The sequence below is a fragment of the Macaca nemestrina genome, chromosome 9, assembly GCF_043159975.1.
Source record: "Macaca nemestrina isolate mMacNem1 chromosome 9, mMacNem.hap1, whole genome shotgun sequence".
In the NCBI taxonomy this organism is placed as follows: domain Eukaryota; kingdom Metazoa; phylum Chordata; class Mammalia; order Primates; family Cercopithecidae; genus Macaca; species Macaca nemestrina.
The window spans coordinates 39,235,381-39,257,251 of record NC_092133.1 but is presented as its reverse complement, the minus strand read 5'-3'; positions in this window follow the sequence as shown (position 1 = coordinate 39,257,251).

Below are 21,871 nucleotides of genomic sequence, written 5' to 3'. Positions count from 1 at the left end.
ATACAAAAATTAGCCAGGTGTTGTGGTGGGTGCCTGTAATCCCAGCTACTCAGGAGACAGAGGCAGGAGAATCTCTTGAGGCGGAGGTTGCAGTGAGCTAAGATCACGCCACTGCACTCTAGTATGGGCGACAGAGCAAGATTCCATCTCAAAAAACAAAACAAAACATTGTTTTCAACTTCATTTAAACCTACTCTTGGATCTCCTGTGTGGACTGCATGTCACAGAAGGCCACGGTGGCTAGGTTTTTCATGATAGGCATCTCCACAGTGCAGTGGCCTCAGTCCAGGAATGCCACTGGGGCCTGGGGGTTGCTGGGGTGCAAAGAGCCTATTCACGGTCTGAAAGCGGATACCTTCACCCTTCACAAATTCCGTTCAATTGCTGTCTCTTGACTTTGTGCTTATCCATAGGGCCATTATTTATTGAACTTTGCAACTCAGATTCAAAAGCTAAAGCAACCCTCTAAGAGCTTAGGGAAACTTGGCTGAACCTGCGTGCCTGATGGCACAATGAACCCAGTGTAAATCTGTCCACAGACGCTGTAGGTCGCATGATGGGTGGTCCGTCTTTTTAAGTAAATACAGCTTCATTGGTTCAAAACCTGTTTCCTTGCAAGTCTGCTACCATTGTGCAATCAACGAACCTCCTTGAGAGTCCACTAGAGGGGCCAGGAACCCCACGACTCCAGGTCTTTAGCTCCCCGAGTCTGCGATCACTGGGAGTGGAGGTGGCTCATACACAGTCCTGCCAGGTCCTTGCTGCTTCCGTAATCCTTGGTCGCAGGCTAGGGCCCCACCCCAATATCCCTTGTGGTCTTGTGTCTTCTCCTCTACCAGGCCCCACAGATACGAGGGGCACCAGTGACCTCGCTGGTGTGAGGCCCTGCTGGGTCAGACCCCCACTTTGGTCCAAGCTGGCCCACCCAGCACCTACTTTCTTTTTTATTGAGATAAAATTTAGCACAGGAAAATGTATTTTTTCATTGTAAGTTGACAATGTACAATTGTATAAATTTATGGGATACAAATTGATATTATAGTTTATTAAAACAATGTAGAATAATTAAATGAGGCTGGTTAATATACCCATCATCTCAAATCCTTAGCATTTTTAATGATGAACACTTGAAATTTACTCTCTTAGCAATTTTGAAATGTACAATACTCTATTACGAACTATTCACTATGCTGTGCAATAGAACTCAAAAAATGAAAAAAAGATATTCCTCCCATCTGAGATTTTGTATCCTTTGACTATTATATCCCCATTCCTCCCATCCCCCAGCCTCTGTAACCACCATTCTACTCTCTCTATGAGTTCAATTGTTTTGGGTAGAACAGCAATTGCCTGCCCCCTGCAATTGCAGCCGATGAGGCCCACCATCTTTCTCAGGATGCAGGCTGCTCCCGAGGTGACCTCGCGGATCTGCTTCATGCTCTGTACCCGAGTCGATTCCACATAATGAGTGAGATCATTCAGTATTTATCTTTCTGTGCCTGACTTATTTCACTTAGCATGATGTTCTCCAATTCTATCCATCTTGTCACAAATGACGGAATTCCCTTCTTTTTCGAAGGTTGAATAGTATTGCATTGCATTGTGTATATATACCAGACTAAAAAAAATCTAAGCCAGGCATGGTGGCCCAACCTGTAGTCCCAGCTACTTGGGAGGCTAAGGCTGAAGGATTGCTTGAGCCAGGCAGGTTAAGGCTGCAGTGAGCTATGATGGTGTCACTGCACTTCAGCCTGGGTGACAGAGCAAGACCCCATCTCAAAAAAATCTGCAGGTCAAGGCTGCAGTGAGCTATGATGGTGTCACTGCACTTCAGCCTGGGTGACAGAGCAAGACCCCGTCTCAAAAAAATCTATCTGTTCATGGACACTTACATTGATTCCATAACTTGGCTATTGTGAATAGTGCTAATAAAGAACATTGGGTGTAGTTGTCTCTTTGGCATATTGATTTCAGCTCTTTTGGAGAAATACCCAGAAGTGGATACCCAGACTCCTGGATCATATGGTAATTCTGTTTTTAGTTTTTTGAGGAAGCTCCACGCTGTTTTCCATAATGGCTGTACTAATTTACATTCCTACTAACAGTGTACAGGGTTCCTTTCCTCCATGTCCTCCCCAATACTTATTATCTCTTATTTTTTTTGATAAAAACTATTATGACAGATGTGAAGTGTTATTTCATTATAATTTTATTTCCCTAATTAAGTTTGTTACATAGGTAAATGTGTGCCGTGGTGATTTGCTGCACAGATCAACCCATCACCCTGTAGTTTAGTACCCACTAGCTATTCTTCCTGATGCTCTCCCTCCTACTTGTGCCCCCTCCCAATAGGCCTCAGTGTGTGTTGTTCCCCCACAATGTGTCCATGTGTTCTCGTTGTTCAGCTCCCAGTTATAAGTGAGAAATGTGGTGTTTGGTTTTCTGTTCTTGCATTAGTTTGCGGAGGATAACGGCTTCCAGCTCCATCTATGTCCCTGCAAAGGATGTGATCTCATTCTTTTTATGGTTGCATAGTATTCCATGGTGTATATGTGCCACATTTTCTTTATCCACCCTATCATTGATGGGCATGATAGGCATTTGAGTTGATTTCATATCTTTGCTATTGTGAATAGTGAGGCAATGAACATACATGTGCATGTATCTTCATAATAGAATGATTTATATTCCTTTGGGTAAATACTCAGTAATGGGATTGCTGGGTCAAACGGTATTTCTGGCACTAGGTCTTTGAGGAATCACCACACTGTCTTCCACAATGGTTGAACTAATTTACACTTCCACCAACAATATAAAAGCATTCCTTTTCTCCACAATCTTGCTAGCAATTGTTGTTTCTTGACTTTTTAATAATCACCATTCTGACTGGAGTGAGATGGTGTCTCATTGTGGTTTTGATTTGTGTTTCTCTAATAATCAGGGATGCTGGACTTTTTCGTGTATGTTTGTTGGCCTCATGAATGTCTTCATTTGAGAAGTGTCTGTTCATGTCTTTTGCTGACTTTTTAATGGGGTTTTTGTTTTTTTTCTTGTAATTTTGTTTAAGTTCCATGTAGGCTCTGGATATCAGACTTTTGTCAGATGGTGTGATGGTTAATCACAATCCAATCAAGTTGACACTCAGTATTCTGACACTCAGACACAATCCAATCTTGACTGTATTGAAGGATGCAAAATATTGATCCTAGGTGTGTCTATGAGAGTATCACCAAAAGAGATTAACATTTGAGTCAGTGGGCTGAGAAAGGCAGACCCACCCTTAATCTGGGTAGGTACCATCTAATAAGCTATCAGTGAGGCCAGAATGTAAAGGAGGAAAAAAAAAAAAAAAGTGAAAAGACTAGACTGACTTAGCCTCCCAGCCTACATCTTTCTCCTGCACTGGATGCTTCCTGCCCTCAAACATTGGACTCCATGTTTTTCAGCTTTGGGACTTGGACTGGCTTCCTTGCTCCTCCGTTTGCAGATGGCCTATTGTGGGACCTTATGATCATGTGAGTTAATACTACTTAATAAACTCCATATATATATATATATATATACACACACACACATACACACACACACACATATATATACACATATATATATACACACACACACATATATATTAGTTCTCTCCCTCTAGAGAACCCTGACTGATACAGATTTTGGTACCAGGAGTGGTTCTAGATGAACAGAATATTAAGCATGGAGTTCTTTCATTGGTTTTGGGGTTTCTGGAATTGGCTGCTTAATATGATTTGACCCCAAAATGCTAAGGGCTCTACTTCTAATAGTATGGAGAACACTGATAGTCCTTGGTGTGAACTGTTTAGAGAGTTATGCAAAATAGATGCATTTGACACTTCTGATTCACAGATCGTGAGATGCAAGGAGTTTAGGTTCTCTATACATAATACCTTTGACTACATCTGGAGAACCAAGGAACATAATGAAGTTGGTTGGTTGCTACTAAGTTCACTGGACAAAGTGATGAAAGAAAATGATGAACTCAGGGATTCTAACTCCAAGCTTCAGAAGCAGATACTGAGCCTCAAATCTACTAAGATTGCTCTGAGTGAGAATCTTGTCTCCTGTAGAGAAAGAGCTGAAATTGTGGAAAAACAGGCACAAGCTCTTATCATACAAGTGGCTGACCTGCAATGAAAGGTGAATGCATAGCCTTGCCAGGAGTCTACTGTTAAAGTGAGGGCATTGATTGGAAAAGAATGGAACCCTGCAACTTGGAATGGGGATGTGTGGGAGGACCCTGCTGAATCTGGGGACACTAAGCTAGTGAACTCTGATAAATCTTTTTTTGCCAGAAGAAACAGCTTCCCCATCCCCAGTAGTGGCAACATCCCCTCTGTGACCCATGCTACCATCAACCTTTCTTCCTTTGTCTGAGTAGATAAACCCTGTGCTATCTGAGGCAGTAGTGACGGCCTCCCTTGAGGCCAGGCAAGATAATGTTGATTCTCCTCAGGAGCCACCCCCAACACTCCTGTTTGCTTCAGACCTATAACTAGACTAAAGTTCTGGTGGGCCCCTAGAAGTGAGGTTCAGAGTGTGGCCCATGAGGAGGTGTGTTACAATAGAAAAGAACTGCTTGGCTTTTCTAATTTATATAAGCAGAAATCTGGAGAACAGTCATGGGAATGGATATTAAGGGTGTAGGATAATGGTGGAAGAAACAGAGTTGGATCAGGCTGAATTTATTGATTTGGGCCCACTAAGTAGAGATTCTGATTTTAATGTTGCAGCTCAGGGAGTTAAAAAAGGTTTTAATAGTTTATTTGCTTGGTTGGCTGAAATGTGGATTAAAAGAGGGCCCACTGTGAGCAAGCTGGACATGCCTGATCTTCCTTGGTTTAATGTAAAGGAAGGGATCTAAAGGCTTAGGGAGATTGGGATGGTGGAGTGGATTAGTTACTTTGGACCTACTCATCCCAGCTGGGAGGGTGCAGAAAATATACCCTTGACTAGTACTTTGCAAAATAGATTTATGAGGGCAGCACCTGCATCTTTGAAGAGCCCTGTAATTGCTCTTCTCTGTATGTCAGATCTAACAGTGGGAATCACAGTTACTCAACTACAAAAGTTAAATACAATGGAAATAATTGGATACCGAGGTGGCAGGGGCTAAGTGGTGGCACTCAAGCATCAAAGGCAAGGTGGATGTAGTTACTGTAATGGACTGCAGAAGCAAAGCAGCAATCAGAATAATCTGACTCATGGAGTGTGCTGGCATTGGCTAATCATGGTGTTCCTAGATATGAAATTGATATAGGAAGCCTTCTCCATTCCTACTTAATTTATATAAGCAGAAAACTTCCAGGTCAAATGGACAAAAGACTAATTTGAATTATAAAACAGAGAATCATGGCCCCTCAATCAACTTCCAGACTTGAGCCAGTTTACAGACCCTTGAATGAAGGGAAGACTAGGTCCTCTTGAGGAAGGACCCCACTTAACTATGAACAACTTATGCTGTTGATCTTTCTCCTATCCTTCCCCAAGAAGACCGCCAGCCTTTTACTAGGGTAATTGTGCATTGGGGAAAGGGAAATGATCAGACATTTCAGGAACTACTAGACACTGGCTCTGAGTCGACGTTGATTCCAGGGGACCCAAAATGTCATTGTGGTCCTCCTGTTAAAGTAGGGGCTTATGGAGGTCATGTAATTAGTGGAGTTTTATAGCTCATGTCTGACTTACAGTGGGTCCCTGGACTCATCCTGTGGTCATTTTCCCAGTGCCAGAATGTATAATTGGCATATGCAGCCTGCAGAACGCCCACATTGGCTCCCTGACTGGTAGGTTGAGGGATATTATGGTGGGAAAGGCCAAATGGAAGCCATTAAAGTTGACTCTACCTAGAAAAATAGTAAATAAAAACCAACATCACATCCCTAGAGGGATTGCAGAGATTAGTGATAACATCAAGGACTTGAAAGACCCAGGGGTGGTGATTCCTACCACATCCCAATTCAACTCTCCTATTTGGCCTGTGCAGAAGACAGATGGATCTTAGAGAATGACAGTGGATTATCATAAGCTTAGCCAAGTGGTGACTCCAGTTGCAGCTCCTGTACCAGATGTGGTTTCATTGGTTGACCTAATTAACACATCCCCTGGTGCCTGGTATGCAGCCATTGACTTGGCAAATGCTCCTTTCTCCCTTCCTGTTCATAAGGCCCACCAGAAGCAATTTGCCTTCAGCTGGCAAGGCCAGCAATATACCTTTACTGTTCTACCTCAGGGGTATATCAACTCTCTGGCTTTGTGCCATAATCTTATAAGAGATCTTGATAGCTTTTTGCTTCCACAAGATATCACACAGGTCCATTACATTGATGACATTATGCTAATTGGATCCAGTGAGTAAGAAGTAGCAAACACACTGGACTTATTGGTGAGACATTTGTGTGCCAAAGGATGGGAAATAAATCTGACTAAAGTTCAGGTACCTTCTGCCTCAGTAAAATTTCAAGGGATCTAGTGATGTGGGGCCTGTTGAGATATTCCTTCTAAAGTGAAGGATAAGTTGCTGCATTTGGCCCCTCCTACAACCAAGAAAGAGACACAATGCCTAGTGGGCCTATTTGGATTTTGGAGGCAACACATTCCTCATTTGGGTGTGTTACTCCAGCCCATTTATTGAGTGACCTGAAAAGCTGCCAGTTTTGAGTGGTGTCCGGAACAGGAGAAGGCTCTGTAACAGGTCCAGGCTGCTGTGCAAGCTGCTCTGCCACTTGGGCCATATGACCCAGTAGATCCAATGCGCTTGAAGTGTCAATGGCAGATAGGATGCTGTTTGGAGCCTTTGGTAGGCTCCTATAAGTGAATAACAGCAGAGGCCTCTAGGATTTTGGAGCAAGGTCCCACCATCTTCTGTAGATAATTACTCTCCTTTTGAAAGACAGCTCTTGGACTGTTACTGGGCTTTGGTGGAAACTGAACATTTGACTGTGGGTCACCAAGTCACCATGAATGTGACCTGAACTGCCTATCATGAACTGCGTGCTTTCTGACCAATCTAGCCATAAAGTGGGTCATGCACAGCAGCATTCCATCATCAAATAAAAGTGGTATATATGTTACCAGGCTCAAGCAGTTCCTGAAGGCACAAGTAAGTTACATGAGGAAGTGGCTCAAAGGCCCATGGGTCTCCACTCCTGCCACTCTGCCTTCTCTTCTCCAGCCTGCACTGATGGCCTTATGGGGAGTTCTCTATGATCAGTTGACAGAGGAAGAGAAGACTAGGGCCTGGTTTACAGATGATTCTGCATGATATGCTGGCACCACCTGAAAGTGGACAGCTGCGGCACTACAGCCCCTTTCTAGGACATCCCTGAAGGACAGTGGTGAAGGGAAATCTCCCCAGTGGGTAGAACTTTGAGCAGTGCACCTGGTTGTGCACCTTACTTGGAAGGAGAAATGGCCAGATGTGTGATTATGTACTGATTCACGGGCTGTAGCCAATGGTTTGGCTGGATGGTCAGGGAGTTGGAAGAAGCATCATTGAAAAATTGGTGACAAAGAAGTTTGGGGAAGAGGTATGTGGATGGGCCTCTCTGAGTGGTGAAAGACTGTGAAGATATTTGTATCCCATGTGAGCACTCACCATGTATCCCATGTGACCTCAGCAGAGGAGGAGTTTAATAATCAAGTGAAAAGGATGACCTGTTCTGTGGATACCACTCAGCCTCTTTCCCCAGCCACCCCTGTCATCAACCAATGGGCCCATAAACAGAGTGGCCATGATGGCAGAGATGGGGATTAGCTGAGTGCCCAGTTTGCCAGCACCACAGACCAGCACTGAGCCCTTGATATGGCACCACTCCTCGGGGTGATCAGCCAGCTACTTGGTAACAGGTTGATTATACTAGACCTCTTCCATCATGAAAAGGACAAAGGTTTGGCAAATCCATATCTGGAATAAGGGCATCATGAAAAGGGCAGAGGATAGGTAAACTCATATCTGTAGTAAGTGTCTATTTCTCACTGTTTTATTAGAACCTAGGATTGTAACTCCTGCTTTTTTTCTGTTTTCCATTTGCTTGGTAATTTTTCTTCCATCCCTTTATTTTGAGCTTATGTCTGTCTTTGCACATGAGATGGGTCTCTTGAAGACAGCATACCAATGGGGCTTGAATCTTTATCCAGCTTGTCCTTCTGTGTCTTTTAAGTGGGGGCATTTAGCCTATTTACATTTAAGATTAATATTGTTATATGTGAATTTGATCCTGTCATCATGATGATAATTGGTTATTTTGCATACTTATGTGGTTGCTTCATAGTGTTACTGGTCTGTGTACTTCAGCATGCCTTTGTAGTGGCTGGTAACAGTTTTTCTCTTTCATATTTAGTGCTTCCTTCAGCAACTTTTGCAAAGCACTGCTTCGTCGTGACGTATTTCATCAGCATTTGCTTGTCTGAAAAGGATCTTATTTCTCCTTCCCTTATGAAGCTTAGTTTGGACAGATAGGAAATTCTGAGTTGGAAAGTCTTTAAGAATGTTGAATACTGGCCCCAATATCTTCTGACTTGTAAGGTTTCCACTGAGGTCTGCTTGTCTGATAGGCTTACCTTTGTAAGTGACCTGGCCTTTCTCTCTGGCTGCCCTTAACATTTTTTTTTTCCATTGTCACCTTTGAGAACCTGATGATTATGTGTCTTGGGGGTTGATCTTCTCCTGGAGTATCTTTCTGGGGTTCTCTGTATTTCCTGGATTTGAATGTTGGCCTATCTTGCTAGGTTGGGGAAGTTCTCCTGGATGATATCCTGAAGTATGTTTTCCAACTTGATTCCATTCTCCCTGTCTCTTTCAGGTACTCCAATCAGTCATAGGGTCAGTCTTTTTACATAATCCTATATTTCTCAGAGGTTTTGTTTATTCCTTTTCATTTCTTTTTTTCTTTTCTGCCTGCCTTATTTCAGAATGATAGTCTTCAAGCTCTGAGATTCTTTCCTTGGCTTGGTCTATTCTGCTATTGATACTTGGAATTGCATTGTCAAGTTCTCATGTTGTGTTTTTCAGTTCCATCAGGTCATTTATGTTCTCTCAACTGGTTATGCTGATTATCAGCTCCTGTAATGTTTTATCATGATTCTTAGCTTCTTTGCATTTGGTTAGAACATGCTCCTTTAGCTGAGGGAAGTTCATTATTACCTACTTTCTGAAACCTATTTCTGTCAGTTCAGCCATCTCAGCCTCAGCCCAGTTCTGTGCCCTTGCTGAGGAGGTGTTGTCACTTGGAGGAAAAGAGGCACTCTGTCTTTTTGAGTTTTCAACATTTTTGCATTGATTCTTTCTCCTTTTGTGGGTTTATCTACGTTCAGTCTTTGAGGTTGCTGATCTTTGAATGGGGTTTTTGTGGGGTCTTTTCTATTAATGTTGTTGTTGCTTTCTCTCTGTGTGTGTGTGTGTGTGTGTGTGTGTGTGTGTGTGTGTGTGTGTGTGTGTGTGTGTATGTATGTTTTAACAGTTAGGCCCCTCTTCAGTGGGCCTGCTGCAGTTTTCTAGGTAGGGGCACACTCCAGACCCTAGTCACCTTGGACCCTCCTGCACCTGGAGGTATCACCGGGGAAGCCTGTGAAACAGCAAAGATGACAGCCTGTTCCTTCCTCTGGGAGCTCTGTCCCTGGGGGCACCAACCTGGTGCTGGCCAGAATGCTCCTGTAGGAGGTTTCTGGAGATCCCTGTTGGGAGGTCTTACACAGACATGAGAAACAGACTCGGGGACCCACTTAAAGAAGAAGTCTGACTGCCCCTTGGCAGAGCAAGTGTGCTGTGCTTGACCTCTGGCCTCTCCAGAGCCAGCAACCTGGAAAGACTTAAGTCTGCTGAACTGCAGAGAGAGAAGCTGCCCTTCCCCCTGGGGACTCTGTTTCAGGGAGACATCAGAGTTCTCTTTGTATAATCATGGCTGGAGTTGCTGAAATTCCTGCAGGAAGGCCCCACCCAGTGAAGAAGGATGGATCGAGGTCCCACTTAAAGAAGCAGATTGCCCATAATCTGGTACAGCAGCTGTGCTGCACTGTGGGGAATTTCTCCCAGCGCCCCCATACTGGCAGGCTAGAGTGGCCAACTGTAACCACAGATATGGCAGCCAGCTCTCCCCACTCCCCTAACTTTAGTCCATGTCAGGCCATCTCCAGCCTGCTGCCACTGGCTGGCTGGAATTCCAAGCCAGTGGGCCTTGATTTGTGAGATACCATGGGATTGGGGCCCACAGAATGATGCCGCTTGGCTCCCTGGATTCAGCCCCTTCCTAGGGGCATGCATGAGATCTTCTGCTTTGTCAGAATTCCTGGGGCTGGAATATGCAAATCTCCTGGGGTTCTCTGCATGCCGAATGAATGAGTGGCTACTCTGCTGAGATGCCACACAGCTCTGTGCTGTGGACCCAAGGCCCTGGTGATGTGGGCTCATGAGGGGATCTCCTGCTCTGTTAGGTTGCAAAGATGTCTAGGAAAAGCATGTTTTCCTGGGCAGGGTTGCACAGTCACTTGCTGCTTCCCTTGGCTGGGAGTGGGGCTCCCCTGGCTCCATGCCACTCCTGGGTGGGCTGTTACCCCACCCTGCTTTCCTCACTTTCCATGGGTCTAGCCATCTGCCTAGTCAGTCTGTGTGAGAAACTGGATACCTCAGGTTTGTTTTTTTTCCCTCTCCCTTTCTCTCTTTCTCTCTTTCTCTCCTTCCTTCCTTCCTTCCTTCCTTCCTTCCTTCCTTCCTTCCTTCCTTCCTTCCTTCCTTCCTCCCTCTTTCTCTTTCTCTCTCTCTCTCTTTCTTTCTTTCTTTCTCTCTTTCTTTTCTTTCTCTTTCTTTCTCTTTCTCTCTCTTTCTTTCTTTTTTTTCTTTCTCTCTCCCTCCCTCCCTCTTTCTTTCGTTCATTCCTTCCTTCCTTCCTCCTTCCCTCCTCCCTCCATCCCTTCCTTCCTTCCTTCCTTCCTTCCTTCCTTCCTTCCTTCCTTCCTTCCTTCCTTCCTTCCTTCCTTCCTTTCTTTTTTCTGTCTTTCTTCCTCTTTTTGAGACAGTGACTTGTTCTGTTGCATAGGCTGGAGTGCAGTGGTGTCATCACAGTTCACTGCAGCCATGAACTCCTGGGCTCAAGTGATCCTTCTGCCTCAGCCCCCTGAGTAGCTGGCACTATAGGTGCACCCCACTACACTTGGCTAATTTTTTAATTGTTTTTGTAGAGATGGGATTTTGCTATGTTGCCCAGGCTGGTCTCAAACTCTTGCATGTTTTCTTTTAGTAGTTTTAGAGTTTCTGGTCTTATGTTTAAGTATTTAATCCATGTTGAATTGAATTTTGTTTATAGTGTGATATAAGGGTCCAGTTTTATTTTTCTGCATGTGAAACTCTGGTTTTCCCAACACTATTTATTGAAGATACTCTCCTTTTCCTGAAAATGTACGTATCTTGTGTACAATTTGATGTTTCAAAAAGTTTCTGCATTCATGTAACAACCACTCAAATCAAGATAGAGAACATTATCAATCATTACCTCTGAAAGTTCTATCGTGTTCCCCCTAGGCAATTGCTGTCCCCAGTTGTCCTAAAGGAATACTTATCTGATTGCTATTACCATAAATTAAAATTTTTATTTCTTGAAATTTGTATACGTGAAATAATATAGTATGTATCCTAGGTATATGACCTTTTTTGCTAAGCAGTATGTTTTTGAAATTAATTGGTGCTATTGATGACATTTTCTTGTGCATATCGGCCATTCATATATCCTCTTTTGTGAAGCATCTGTTTCTTTTGTCCATTTTTAAATTGGATGGTTTGTCTCTTCACCATTGATTTACTAAGATTCTTGGCTGGGTGTGGTGGCTCACACCTGTAATCCCAAAACTTTGGGAGGCCAAGGTGGGCAGATCACAAGATCAGGAGTTCAATACCAGCCTGGCCAATATGGTGAAACCCTGTCTTTACTAAAGTACAAAAAATTAGCTGGGCGTGGTGGCATGCACCTGCAGTCCCAGCTACTTGAGGGGCTGAGGCAGGGGAATCACTTGAACCTGGGAGGTGGAGGTTACAATGAGCTGAGAACGTGCCTCTGCACTCCAGCCTGGCAACAGAGCAAGACACCGTCTGAAAAAGAAAAAAAAAAAAAAAAAGATATCTTTGTGTGTATTCTAGATATAAGTCCTTTGTTGGGTATATGTCTTGTGAATATTTTCTCCCAGCCTATTGCTTTTATTTTCATTTTTTAAATAGGATCTTTCAATGCAATAAACTTTTAAAGACATTTCTGCCTCAAAATTATGAAGATATATTCTTAGTTTTCTTCTAGGAAATGTATAAATTTAACATTCATGTCTAAACCTAATATTAATTTTGATATTTGGTATGAAGTAGATATTAAGGTTCATTATTTTCCATAAATTTATCCATTTGTGCTATTAACTTTTTTTGAGAGAACTGACATATTCTCTATCAGTCAGGATTCTACCCGAGAAAAAGAACCAAGAACCAGTAGAAGATTATACATATCTCTTACTGAGAGATAGAGAGTGAGTGGGAGGCCAGTAGGGGAAAGAGAAAAAGAGACTGAGAGAGTGAGAGAGAGAAAGAGAGAGAGAGAGAGAGAGAGAGAGAGAGAGAGAGAGAGAGATTATTGCAAGAAATTGGCTTACATTATTGTGTAACCTGGCTAGGTAATCCAAAATTTGTAGGGCAGGCTCACAGACTGGAAACTTGAGGGCAGGAGCTGACACCACAGTCCACAGTAGAATTTCTTCCTCAGGCAAACCTCAGTTTTGTTTTTTAGGCCTTTCAACTAATTAGATAAAGTCCAAATACATTATCAAGGAAATACATCTTTACTTAAGGTCAACTGGTTATAGATATTTATCCTGTCTACAAAATATCTTTGCAGCCACATCTAGATTAGTGTTTGATTACATAACTCAGTACTATAGCCTAGCCAAATTGACCCATAACTCTCAGTTTTATCGCAGTTCACTCCTTATCAACTTGGCACCTATACATGTCTTAAATCATACCTAATCTCTAAATAATAACAACAACCAAGTCATACTTCCACCTAATACAACTGTAAACATGCTAATTCTTTACCCAGAGGAGGATACAAGTCTTTGAATGATGTTCACTCTTTTCTTTAATATTCTGTAATTTAAATACTGTGATACAAAGTGAAGTTTTATGAATATCTCATGTTAGATGATAAAGGAATGAGAAAAAAGAAAATAAAAATATTAATACTTGTATATATAAAATGTTTGATAAAATAAGGAAAAAACACTCATAATTATAGTCCTCAGTTTTGCAAATGGTTATGTGGTCATAGCTAGTATTTATGACTACCTCCTTTGACTGTCCACCTCATATTTGCCTTCAGCAAGCAACTGACAGTGGTTCTTTGCCTAGTGGAATGACCCAAACTTGTATTCCTAAACAGTCTCAGCCATAGGAAGTCTTGCCTGGATTGGTCTTTTGTAGGTTTTCATTGACTTTCATCGTGGTAGTACTATGAGACACTCTAAAAGAACCCTCTGTGTTCCATACATGCTCTTTGTACCACCATTGTGTAGTAGCAGCTCAATTTCTCTTTGGTAATCAGGATCAGTTACCTCAACCAGTGTAGTATCTTCCTTTTTTGCCTGTTGATTCAGAAGCATGTGGAGCCCACAGTGGCTGAGTGGGAATTTAACTTATAGTTTAATGGAATTGTTGTTGTATCTCCTGGTGGGAACAATTCTGTCTAAAACTAAGGTCTCTAGACCAGCAGAGCATAAAGTTATAGAAACAGGAATAGAAAATTTTGCTAGTGGATCACTAGGGGGAATAGTGAGTGATGCCATTCTCATTTTCATACCTTGATTTCTGGACCCATGAATCCTGGCTAGGGAAGAAACAGCTGTGTATGTTGAATGCTGATTTAGAGCATATACATCCTCCTGGAGGACACTGCTGCAGTCATACAAGATATTGTCACGAACTTGGCACTGTAAGTTTGTTCAAAAGGCCATTTCAGCATTCTATCATGCTAACTTTCTAGATTATGGGGAACATGGTAAGACCGGTGAATTCTATAAGCATGGACCCATCATTGCATTTCATTTATAGTGAAGTGAGTTCCTTGATCAGAAGTAATGCTTTGTGGATTACCATGATGGGTGGATAAGACACTGTATTCTGTATGTTCGCAGATGGTGCTTTGGCAGATGCATTTTATCTAGCATAAGTGTTTATTATGGTAAGAACAAAACGCTGCTTTTTCCATGATGAAGGTGGTTCAGTATAATCAACCTGCTACTAGATGTCTGACCGATCACCCTGAGGAATGGTACCATACTGAGGACTCAGTGTTGGTCTCTGTTGGCAGATTGAACACTCAGCAGTGACTGTAGCCAGGTTGGCCTTGGTTAGTGGAAATCCGTGTTGCTGAGCCCATGCATAACCTCTATCCCTTCCACTATAGCTACTTTCTTCATGAGCCAATTAAGCAATGACAGGAGTGTTGTGGGAAGTCAGGGACCCCAAACGGAGGGACCAGCTGAAGCTGTGGCAGAAGAACATAAATTGTGAAGATTTCATGGACATTTGTTAGTTCCCCAAATTAATACTTTTATAATTTCGTATGCCTGTCTTTACAGCAATCTCTGAACATAAATTGTGAAAATTTCATGGACACTTATCACTTTCCCAATCAATATCCTTGTGATTTCCTATGCCTGTCTTTAATCTCTTAATCCCATCATCTTTGTAAGCTGAGGAGGATGTATGTCACCTCAGAACCCTGTGATGATTGCGTTAACTGCACAAATTGTTTGTAGAGCATGTGTGTTTGAACAATATGAAATCTGGGCACCTTGAAAAAAGAATAGGATAACAGCAATGTTCAGGAAACAAGGGAGATAAGACTTTGGACTCTGACTGCCAGTGAGCCAGATGGAACAGAGCCATATTTCTCTTCTTTCAAAGGCAAATAGGAGAAATATTACTGAATTCTTTTTCTCAGCAAGGAACATCCCTGAGAAAGAGAATGCACCCTGAGGGCAGGTCTATAAACAGCCCCCTGGGAGGCGGCCATCTTTTATGGTCAAAGCTGAAGGGATGAAATAAGCCCTAGTCTCCTGTAGTGCTCCCGGGCTTATTAGGATGAGGAAATTCCTGCCTAATAAATTTTGGTCAGACTGGTTGTCTGCTCTCACACCTTGTCTCCTGATAAGATGTTATCAATGACAATGCGTGCCCAAAATTTCATTAGCAATTTTAATTTTGCCCCATCCTGTGGTCCTGTGATCTCACCCTGCCTCTATTTGCTTTGTGATATTTTATTACCTTGTAAAGCATGTGATCTCTGTGACCCACACCCTATTTGTACACTCCCTCCCCTTTTGAAAATCACTAATAAAAACTTGCTGGTTTTATGGCTCAGGGAGCATCATGGAACCTGCTGACATGTGATGTCTCCCCTGGACACCCAGCTTTAAAATTTCTCTCTTTTGTACTCTTTCCTTTCTCAAACAAGCCGAGATGCTTAGGGAAATAGAAAAGAACCCACATTAACTATCGGGGGCGGGTTTTCCCAATACAGGAGCAGCTGGGGAGAGGCTAGCTAGTATTCACAAAAAGGGTCATCCTATCCACCTGATGATTAAAATCCTTCCCTGCCAAGGTCACCTTGTAGTGAGCACTGAGATGGGCACAAATATCTTCTTCCTTTTTTTCCATTCAGAGAGTTCTATCCAGATACTTCAGCCCCACGTCTCCTTGTTACTAATTTTCTAAACATTTTTCTTCCAAACCCTTGTCTACCCAGTAAAACCATTGGCCACAGCTCATGAAATGGTATAGACTTGTACCTCTGGCCTTCCAAGCAAAATGAACAAGGAGGTGCACTGCTTGAAGTTCTACCTACCTGGAGCATGTTGCCTCATCACTGACCTTCAGGGATGTTATAGAAAGGTGCTGTAGTGCTTCAGTTGTCCACTTTCAGGTGATGCCTACATGCCATGCTGAACTACCTGTAAACCAGGCCCAAATTTTCTCTTCCTTAGTCAACTGATCATAAGAAACTCTCCATGAGGCCATAGTAGGCTGGAAGAGAGAAGGTAATGTATCCGGAGTGGGGACAATGGGCATTTGGGCCACTTCATGTAGGTCCAGTCAACGTAATATCATCAATGTAATGACCAGCGTGATGCCTTACAGAAGGGAAAGGTGATCGAAGTACCTATGGACTAAATTATGATACAAGGTTGGAAAATTGATAGACTCCTGAAGTAGGAGAGTGAAAGGGCTGTTACTATATTTCCCAGCTTAAAGCAAACTGATTCCAGTGCTATTTACTAACATGTATCAAAAAAAGTATTTGCCAGATCCATAGCTGCATACCAGTTACCAGAGGATATCTTAATTTGCTCAAACAATGAAATCAATCTGGAACAATGGCTTTAGTTGGAGTTGCCACCCGGTTAAGATTATGATAATTCACTGTCATTCTCCAGAACTATTTGTTTTCTTCATAGGCCAAATAGGTGAGTTGAATGAGAATGTGATGGGAATCACCATTCCTGAATCTTTCAATTCCTGATGGTGAAAATAATATCTGCAATCCTTCCAGGAATATGGTATTGCTTTTGGTTTCAATTTTCCTAGGCATAGGCAGTTCTAGGGGCTTCTACTTTTTCTTTCCTACCATAATAACTGCCACTATATAGGTCGGGGAAGCAATCTGGGAATCCTACCAGTTGCTGAGTACATTTATTCCATTATGCATTCCGGTACTGGGGAAATAAACACAAGATGATTTTGAAACCCTACTGGGCTCACTGGGAGACAGACCTGAGCTAAGCCTCCATTGATCACCTGACTTCCATAAGACTTTACTCTGACTGGTGAATCAAAGTGGTGTTTTGGGTCACTCAGAATTACTGTCAATTTAGATCCTGTTACAGTAATTTCCCCAAAGTCCGATTATTTGCTCTTTCTCAATGCACATTCACTGTGGTAAAACATCAGATTTTGGGAAAGTCTGGAAGAAAGATTCACAGTATACATTTTTGGGAATTTAGCAGGGCAATTCTTTAAGGGGAACTGGATGCCTCTTCAACAGGGTTCTAGGTCTGTAAACTGTCTCAAATCCAGGAATAGATTGAGGGGTCATGATTCAATGCTTGGGTGATTCAAGTTAGACTTCTGTTCACTCACTCTAGAACTCCTCTATTGTCTATACAGACCAGCTGAGAATTTGGTAGACTGGTCATCCATTCCTCTTGTAGGGACACTATGACCAGTGCCATAAGTAGATAAGAGTCAGATTATTCTGATTATTGCTTTAACTCCACTGTCCATTATGATAACTACGAACATTTTGTCTTTGGTGGCTAAGTGCTACAATTTGGCCCTTGTTAACCTGGGATTCAATTATCTTCATTGTACCAAAGGATTCTAGTTCAGTTCGCATTATAATTTCTAACTTACAGAGAAGAACACCCACAGAGTTCTTCAAGGATGCTGGGGATCCCCTTACAAATTTATTTCTCATAGCTGTGCTGAATGGTGATCCACTGGACCCTCCTTGGGATGTGTGAGCAGTTTTGATAAGATAAATTCATTCTGACATTTGAGTCTCTCTGAGTCTTTGAATCCCTTCATCTACAGTGTACCAAGAAGTTCTGGCATATTAACTTTGTTTGGTGTAGGCCTTTTTTTATTCTGTGTTTCAGCCAAGCAACTACCAACCAACCAAACAGGCTCTTTCTAGCCCATCAAGTTACAACATTGAATTTAGAATTTCTGCTTAGTGAACTCATGTCAATAAATTGGCCTGATCCAACTTTGTATTCCATTCACCATTATCCCACACTCTTAGTATCCGCTCTTACACATATTATGCAGATTACTATCTGCATGAATTGGAAATATCACGCAATCATTTTGGTGTTTAGGCTACCTCTTCATGGGTTACCCTTTCAGGCCTGCTGGGGCTTGAGTCTAGTTGTAGGTCTAGAAGCAAAGAAGGTTGTTGGGGGCCCTGCAGTGCCATGCAAGGCCTCAAAGAAGGCCATTATAGGTTCTTCAGGCAAAACAATAATAACCTCCACAGACAGGGCTGAAGGGCTGCTTCTACTGGCAAAGGAGCCACAACAGATTTTAAGGTTCAGTCTTCCCAGCTGCATTGGGATCTACTCTATATTCTCCTATTCCAACGTTTACAATTCCATTCCTTCCAAGTCCAGGCCCTCACTTTAACAGCAGACACCCTGCAATGTTGGGAATTCAATTTGTGTTGTAATTTTGCCACTTACAGAATGAAAGTCCAGGTTTGGTTTTCAGCAGTCTTAGTCTTGTAGCTACAGGAGATAAGGCTTTCTTTCTCTTTTTTTTTGAGATGGAGTCTCACTTCTGTTGCCCAGGCTGGAGTGCAGTGGTGCAATCACAACCCACTGCAGCCTCAACTTCCTGGACTCAAGTGATCCTCTCCACCTCAGCCTCCCAAGTAGCTGGGACTGTAAGCACATGCCACCACAACTGGCTAATTTTTTTTTTTTTTTTTTTTTTGTAGAGATGGGGTTTTGCCTTGTTGCTCAGGCTAGTCTCAAACTCCTGGGCTCAAGTGATACACCCACCTTGGCCTTCCAAAGTGCTGGAATTACAGCTGTGAGCTACTATACTGCACCCTGCCTTAAGCATATTTTTCAAGGAAGACATAGACACTTTCAGGTCATTTATGTGGAGCTTATGTGGAATTTGAAGCCCTGAGTTGAGAATTTGAAGCCCTGAGATCATCCTCTATCCCCACTTTCTCCAGAGTGGTTAGGAGCAGCCAACCAGTTGTTATATTCATTACTAACATGTTCTAAGGTATCAAATACATGGCACTCAGACCGTGCCCTTTATAAATATTTAATTATGAGTATTCAATGGCAATATCTTGCATATTTCTATTGCCACATTATGCCATGACCAATGATCTCATTATCACTGGAAATAAAGTCATTAGTGCCTTTAAATCTAGTCAGATGAGAGAACCAATTTCAGACAGACCAGAACCAATTTAGAAAACTCATCCTTAAGATTCTGTTCCTTTAGAACCACTCTACGTACTAAAATCTGTGTTATTCAGGTTTCTTCAGAGAAACAGAACCAATAGGACATACACACACACACACACACACAGAAGGATTGGCTTACCTGTTTGTATGGGCTGACAAGTCCAAAATCTATAGGGCAAGCATGGAGGCTGGAAACTTGGGCAAAAACACGAGTTTTTTTTTGTAGTTCCTAGGTGGAATTCCTTCTACTTCAGAAAAACCTGTTTTGCTCTTAAAGGCCTTTCAATTAATAGGGTGAGCCCTGTCCACATAATCAAGGATAATCTTCTGTACTGAAAATCAAGTGACTATAGATGTGAACTATATCTACAAAATACCTCTACAGCAATACCACATTACTGCTAGATCAAATAACCTGGGCACTACAGCCTAAACAAGTGATACATCAAGTTAACCATCACAAATGAGAATAACTTAAATAATATTGATTTAATATGACTATCCTAAAAATTATATTACATTCAGGATATTTCAAAATTGCTGTAAGAGTAGATTTTTAAATATTCACACCATACAAAAATAAATAGGTGAGGTGATAGATATGTTAATTAGCTTGATTTAATCATTCCACAATATATGCATATGTCAAATACATATATAAAAACATTACATTGCACCCCATAAATATGTGCAATTATTATTTGTCATTTAAATACTTTTATGAGTGGTTTTACTTTCCTCATGTTGCATTTTTAAAATTATTAATAATTAAATAATTATTAATATTTTGTCCCTTCTCTTTTGTGTGAACACAGAGAGAAGTAGCCATGTATGAACCAGAAAGTGAACCCTCACCAGGCACTGAATCTGCCAGCACTCCATTTTTGAAAAATACAAAGTGAGCAAAGTAAAACCACTCATATAAAGTATTTTATGCTAAAAATAAAGATATAGATTGTAGAAATACTTATGAAGAAAAAAACCATAGACTGTCCCACAGGCCAGGCAGCTGCTCATCTCATAGTGGACCCATTTGAGCATAAACTTCCACAAAAAATCTACAGGAAAACTAAGAAACAAAAACCTATCTAGAGCAGCTACATGATTCTGGTGACTGTTGGCCTTATTACTAGTAGTCTGGGTGCTTTCATTGGTTTATAATATGGAGCCCTTAGTTCTTCAGATAAGACATTGTTACCTTTTTCTTTCCTTCTTCTGTTTTTTTTTTTTTTTTGAGACAAGATCTTGCTTTGTCACCCAGGCTGGAACGCAGTGGCATGATCATAGCTCACCGCAGTCTTGACCTCTCAGGCTCAAGTGATCCTTCCACCTCAGCCTTCTGAGTAGCTGCGACCACGTGTGCATGCCACCATACCCAGAAAATTTTTGTATTTTTAGTAGAGACAGGGTTTCACTGTGTTGCCCAAGCTAATCTCACTACACCTGGCCATAGGCCATTGTTTCAACCAAGCATGGTAAATATGAAGACCCATATTCACTCAAATGTGTATGCCCTTAGAAGGGACACCATGATCCCACATCCCAGATGACATTACCTTGGCCCAGGAGTTCCCTACTAGAGATTATATCACCTCAGATGACATCACTCAAGTCCAAGACCTAATCAATGGAGATGACTTCACCCTTTTATCAGGGATGATTTCATCCTAGATACTAAAACCTCTGCCCCAGCAACACCCATGGATTACCTTTCACAAGGCACAAATTGAACACAGGACATTTATTTCTTTTCTTTCTCTGATATTAGAGGTCCTATTGTATTTCTGAGCTTGTTGACTGTTTAGCTTACCATCCTGGTATTCTCCTTGCTGTCTGCCAAAATGTACATCCTTACACTCCTATGCCTAAAGAAAAATCTGGTAGAGGTTTGCTATTGAGTGAATGTGTCCCTCCAAAATTCATATGTTGAAACCTAATCTCCAGTGTGATGGTATTTGAAGGTGGGGCCTCTTGGAGGTGAATGGGATAGTTCCCTGATAAAACAGGCTCCAGAGAGCTCCTTTATCCCTCCTGTTATGTGTGAACGTAGCAAGAAGGGACAAAGGGACATCTGTGAACCAGAAAATGGCCCCTCACCAGACACTGAATCTGCCAGCTCCTTGATCTTGGTTTTCCCTGCCTCAAGTACTGTGAGAAATAAATTTCCGTTGTTTATAACTCATCTGGTCTAAGGCATTTTTGTTATAGTAGCCCAAATGGACTAAGACAGGATTAATATTCTCTGTGCCATTCTAAAAATTAGAGGAGATTATTGCTTTCCCCAGGGAGCACCTGCCTCATCTCAGTTAACCCCTTGACCCCTGGAGAGAGAACCATGCACTCCTCCATGCCTTCTCCCATTAACACCTCTCCAGCTTTCACCATGGCCTTCTGCCCTGCATCTCTAACTATAACCCTCTTTTCCCCCTTAGTTACACACAACAACCACATCACTTTCATATAATTTACTAACTTATTATTTCATATTCTCCAATAATATAACTGCTGGACCTGCCACCTTAACTTGAGAAATACAATGAGATATTATTGTCAAACTCATATTTTCACTTTACAGCTCCACAAAGCTATTGTTAGAAACCTCTCAAAATTTTAGACCCATTTTATTGACTAATGCCATATAAGTGGGAACTTAGGACTCCTTATACCTCTAGTTGTGTTCCTCCTTTCTACTATCATAACACAATATTTTCTGTGCTCTTGAGGGCAACGTATGCTCTACTCTTTAAAAGTCCCCACTATTATCACCTTAAAGTTCTCTTAATATGATGTCAAACCATTAGAGGACAAATCATACTAATCGTGC